Below are 6,000 nucleotides of genomic sequence, written 5' to 3' on the forward strand. Positions count from 1 at the left end.
CCCACCCTCCCCAAGGCTTCCAGGACCTTGGCCCGGAATTCCGCAGCATCTTTGCTCAAACAAAACAAGAAGATGGTTTCAACACTAGCCCCTGCTGTCGCCTTTCGGATGCTCTGGTGTCCTGCTCTTCCAAAGCAGGTGGACACCTATGGCCTCCCCCATCCGCGTCCCCAGCCAGCACCGACTTGGCCATGCAGAACGAATGGTCACAAGGTATCTGAGGAAGCTTGCAAATTTCTTCTCCCCCAGACCTCAACCTGGATGAAGTCCCCCCATCTCAAGCCCGGTGAGGCCTCAGGCAGCAGGACTGGCCTTTCTCTTGGACAAAGCTTGCCCACCTGTTGCTCAAGGAGGCTGTGAAGGTTTGGGGTGAGAACACATCTTCTTTACCTGTGTGTCTCCAGAGCCCAGGGAGGCGCAGAGTAGCCCCTGGAAGGTGCGGGGGGCCGGGGTGGGGGTGGGGAGAGGCTGCTGGAAAGGTCAGTGCCCTGACTGGCTGCCCTCCCCCCACAAGGACATGGGCTTGGAGCCTCTCGTTACGGGACCTTCGGAACTGCACCATCGGGTCTATCGTCAGAAACACGAGCTCAGCTTGCTGATGGCACCCAGCACCATTCCGGCGGGCTGTTGACCTGCGATGGTGAAGCCCCGAGCCTGTCTCCGCCCATCCCACCTACAGCGCTAAGCTGCAGGATAAGCCCGCCGGGGGGTCCACTGGGCGCATCAGGATGACCACTGGCCCGCCTGTCCTATGGACGAGAGGCCTCCGTGGAAGCCAGTCCGAAGGTTTGCCGTGTGCCCAGCTAACCATTCATTTCCAGCACAAGTGAGAGCCTGTAAGGGTGGTCCTCCCATGAACCCACGGTGACGAGCTTTGCAAGGTGCGGATAAGACAAGGCTTGTGAAGCACTTCCCAGGTAACTGGGGCTTAGTTCCTTCTCAGTCCATGATGGCGACTTGGCCTTATTTTTCATTACTTCACCACCTCATTATTCCCATGGAGTCTGCCAGGAGAGCCAGCATATAAACCATGTGGAAGACATAGGATCGACCCCGGTAGCTGCTGCCTGGCTCCGGAGCTCAGGAAGGGCCAAAGGCCCAAGGTCAGGATGGCGGACTCCAGGAATTGGCGGGGGGAGAAGGGCACTCACGTGATGTGCATTCTAATTTCCAAAGCAGCGCTGATGTTCATCACAAAGGTGAAGGGTGGCAGGGAGTGAAGCTTCTTTTCCCTGGGGATATCTAGGGTTCTGACCCAGTGCTTTATATACCATGCTCCTAAAAGCTGGGGGGAAAGGATGTCTGTAATAAGAGCTTTTGTGAGGAAAATATAAAATGATTGGGGGCTTCCCTGATGCTCCTGGTTTCCCAGTGGCTCAGGAGTAAAGAATCCGCCTGCAATGATATGTCTCCATAGGAGCCGTAGGAAACAGGGGTTCCATCCCTGGGTTGGGAAGGTCCCCTGGAGCAGATCTCCCAGAGGAAAAATGGCAACCCACTCCAGCATTCTTGCCTAGAGAACCCCATGGACAGAGGAGCTTGGCAGGCTATAGTCCATGGGGCCGCAAAGAGTCAGTCATGACTGAAGCAACTGAACATGGCTGGTGGTCCAGTGGTTAAGAATCCGCCTTGCAATGCAAAGGACACCGGTTTGATCCCTGGTCTGGGAAGATCCCACTTGCCTCGGAGCAGCTAAGCCTGTCCCCACACCTACTGAGCCTGCCTCGGCCCTAACCTCCTGAGGAGGGGGGCTGATGAGCCCATCGAGTGGAGATGTGCGAGGCACTGGGCCCCCCGAGAGTGGGACAGTTCTGGATTCAGAAGCGGGGAAGCAACAAGCAAAGCAAGAGGAGAGGAGGGAGCAAGTGGGCAGAGAGCTCACAGTGACGGTCAAGTCAGGTTAGACTGTGGCCTTAGAGGTGTCCACCTGTGCCTTATCAGCCCTGGTCTCGCAGGCATCCACCCCCTGTCTATTCATCTCATTTCGTGTGTTCATCAGCCATCCATCCACCATCCCTCCCTCCAACTGTTTATCCGTTCATTTATTCATCTATTCACCCACTTACCATCCGTCCATCCGTCCATCCACCACCCTTTTGCCTTTTCACTGTACATCCACTATCCATCCATCCATGCACCATCCAACCATCCACTGTCATCCATCTATCCAGCCACCATTCATCTATCTATTCATCCATCCATCCACCTACCATCCTCCCATCCTTCCCCTATCAACCCACCCTTCCACCGTTCTTTTATCCATCCATCCATCCATCCATCACCCGTCCATGGGTCCATGCACCCTTGCATTCTCACATTCCTCTGCCCACTGCCCATTCGTCTACCATTCATTTATCTATTCATTTTCTAGGTCATTGAGGAACCTGACATAGAAATTACTGTGATCGTGTGGCCAGACCTTTCTTTGTCCTGACATACTTGAGGGCCCCAGGCCCTCTAACCACTGCTCTTGCCAAACCCCATCCCCGGAAACCCAGGGCAGTTCTGTTCTGAGGACAAACACACATGTGCTTGGCAGTCCTTGGGTTTGGGGCAGGACCAGCGACCAGCATTGGGTTTCCCAGCACCAGCTCCGGCCTCATCCTCGGGTCCTGGAGCTCACTTTCTTGAGAGAATGAGGATGACTCTCAGGATTGAATGAGTGCAGTCCTCTCATGGGTGGGGAAGAGGGAGGACTCAGATATGGGTATTTAATAGGGAAAAAGGGAAGGAGAGAGGAATTTGGGTCCTTAGACCCAGACGGACAAGAAGCCATCAAGTTGACCATCTTTGAGAGAGGGAGGGTGGACGTGGGGAGTAAGGGGGCAGAAAAGGTGGGTGGGCCTTGGACACTACCCCAGAGCCCAGGTGTTGGGGACGCCAGGAGCACAGGCTCGAGTCTCGGGGACATCCAGGTCACATCCTTGGCTGTGCCAAGGAGGCACCAAGGCCCCTGAGAAGGTGAGGCTGTGACAGTCCCCAGGGGAACTCAGTAGTGACCGGAGGGTGGGTGGCATCTAGACGCATGCAAACCTCAAATACTGCTCCACTTGCACCATCGCTCTTCCAAGTTTTTAACATGCTTGATGATAATGTGTTTGATCTTTAATACTGACCCTAAATGTAGTCAGCCTTGCAAAATATAATTGGGACAATATTCGTTATGTTTACGGAAGGGCTTGAGATATGCAAAGTTCCTTGCAAGCCATGACTTTGACCTCTGAGGGAACTACGTCTTAGAAAGGCCACCCCCGCCTTGGCCGTGACTTCACCAGGATTAAGAGGCCGAGAGGACCCACTGTGGATGGAAATCTGCCCAAAGGCTCCCTAAGCCTACTCCCTCTCCGGGTGGGCAGGAAGACACCATGCTCTAACAGGGGACTGGGCTCGCCCTGGCATCACCCAGCACCCCTCCTCTGTGTGGGAGACGTCCCTGAAGACACAGACAGGGGACTCAGGCTAAGTCCGCCTGGGGCGGGAGCAGCAGGACTGGGACCCTAGCCCAGCGCAGGCGCCTGACCTGGGCCACCCTCGTCCCCCCATCCCACCCTCTCAGAGCCCCTCACCTCCTGAGCACTGGTGGGGGTCAGCTGGGGCCTCTGGACCCCCAGCACGGACAACAGACCCAGCCAGGCCGTCAGGAGGAGCAGCTGCCTGGCCGGGGTCCCCGTGTCTGCTCCAGGGGCACCTGGCCTCAGGGTCACTCATTTGCCCCTGGACTGGCGGGCCCTGCCCCCTCCCCTTCACAAAGGCCCCCCAGTCTGGCGGGGTGGGAGGGGAGACATCATTTTCTTTGGATCCCGTGAATGGAGGTTCTCAATCGTGTCATTAGCTCCCGTGACTCTTGGGTCGGACAAGTCCGGAGAAGCCTTGTCTGGGAGGAGAATGTTATCAGAACAGGAAGCGGTGCCTCTGGGTTCAGAGCCAGGAGATAAGGCAGCGGCTTCCTTGTGCTCCCCTCTCCCGTCCCGCGGCCTTCACTGCACCAGCCCCGGGAAGCCTGGACGCGCCCTGGTCCCGCGAGGCCCCTGGAGAGCCGGTCCCCGTCCAGGCTCCAGCTCCCGCCTTGGAGTTGATGCCCCGATATCCCCAGACCTCCTGAGCTCCAGGTGCAGCCTCAGGTCAGCTCTGAGCACCTCCTCCAGGCGGCCCACCAGGCCTACTGCACCCCCTTACCCCTCGCAGCCTGAATTGATCTTCCTGTGCTCTGGCCAGTACCCCAGTGTGGCCGAGAGGCCTCGCTGACTCTCTGGAAACTTCTCTGCTCCCCACGCAGCCTGAGCTGTCTGCCCTCCTCCCAAATCCACCTCCTCCCCATCGCTGCTGCTCCTCCCTGGTTCCAGCTCCGAGGTGCTGGGGCGACTCCACCGACAGAAACACAGAGGTCTCGCTTCCCCAGCCCCCATTCCTCTGCCTTTCTGCGCCCAGAACTTTCCACCCAAGTGCAAATGGCATCATCATGCCCTGTGCAGGTGTTTGTGCACATGTGTGTGTGCGTGTGTGTGTGTGACGTGTGTGCATCTGGGTTTGCGTGTGCACACATGTGTCTGCGCATGTGTGCCTCTCTGTGTGTGCGTATGTACATGTGTGTGGATGGTGTCTTGTCTGCCCAAGTGTGTGTGTGTGTGTGTGCTGCACGTACGTCTGTGTGATATGCGTGTCTGAGTGTGTGTGTGTGTGTGTGTGCTGCACGTACGTCTGTGTGATATGCGTGTCTGAGTGTGTGTATGTTTGTGTGCGTATTGTGTTGTGTGAGTGTGTCCGTGTGTCTCCTATGCATGTGCACGTGTGTATGTACATCTATCCGTGTGCATGTGTGTCTGTGTGAGTGTGTCTGCCTGTGCACAGGTAGGGGAAGGCTCCAGACTGTTCCAACGCTGCACAGCTCTGACTCCAGTGGTGGGTGGTCCCATCCCCCCAGACCCCAGAACCTTCTATGACCCCTCCCCCTGACCATGCAGCCCCTCTGCTGGGGGCACATCACCCTGAGGTCACGACGAGGCCGGGACTCCCCTCCTGGGAGGTCCCCCCGCTGCTCCGGAGGGGCTCAGCCCTTCTGTGTGTCCCCCTCCTTGTGGCTCCTCACACACAGTGGCCCCTCCTTGCTGTCAGATGGCAGGAAGGAACGTCTGCTCCATGCAGTCAGCCTGGAGTGGGCACTGCCCCCTGAGAGGCCCTGGAACTGTCCCTCTCGCTGGTCCTGGCAGCGCCGCCTGTATGCCCTTCCTGGCCAGTCGAGGCCCAGGTGAGGCTGGTGGCGAAGACCTGAAGGTGCGGCTGGACCAGGGGGCCGAGCAGCTCAGCGTGAGACGGAGATGATCCTGGTGATACGGGGCCCAGTGCCATCACCCCTGATAAGGGGAGGGGGCGGGAGGGGCTGGGCAGGGAGGACGTGGGGGTGGGCCGAGTCAGAGGATCCAGCCCGGGGGCTCCATGGGGCGCTGCGGGGTCTGAAGGTGGACAGAGAGGCCACGGGCCGTGGGGCTGGCGGCTCTAGAGCCGGGAAGGAGAGCAGACGGGCTCTGCCCGGAGCCCGAGGAGGAGCCGGTGCGCTGGTCTGCGGGCAGATGGTGTGAGTGGAGCACGTCAGCCCCTTCAGGAGGGCGTCTGGGTGTCCACTCACGAGGGGCAGGGCTCAGGAAAGGCCGGGGTGGGGGTGGTCTCTGAGAGGAGCTGGTCCAGGCCTCGCAGGACTCAAGGCAGAAGATGTTTTCAAGTCACCGGGTGGGCTTTTCAGTGGGTAATCCAGCCTTGGAAGAAAAACTATGACAAACCTAGACAGCATATTAAAAAGCAGAGACATCACTTTCCTGACAAAGGTCCGTGTAGCCGAAGCTATGGTTTTTCCAGTCATGTATGGGTGTGAGAGTTGGACCATAAAGAAGGCTGAACACCAAAGAATTGATGCCTTCAAACTGCAGTGCTGGAGAAGACACTTGAGAGTCCCTTGGACAGCAAGGAGATCAAACCAGTCAATCCTAAAGGAAATCAACCCTGAAT

The sequence above is a fragment of the Bos indicus genome, chromosome 11, assembly GCF_029378745.1.
Source record: "Bos indicus isolate NIAB-ARS_2022 breed Sahiwal x Tharparkar chromosome 11, NIAB-ARS_B.indTharparkar_mat_pri_1.0, whole genome shotgun sequence".
NCBI lineage: Eukaryota > Metazoa > Chordata > Mammalia > Artiodactyla > Bovidae > Bos > Bos indicus.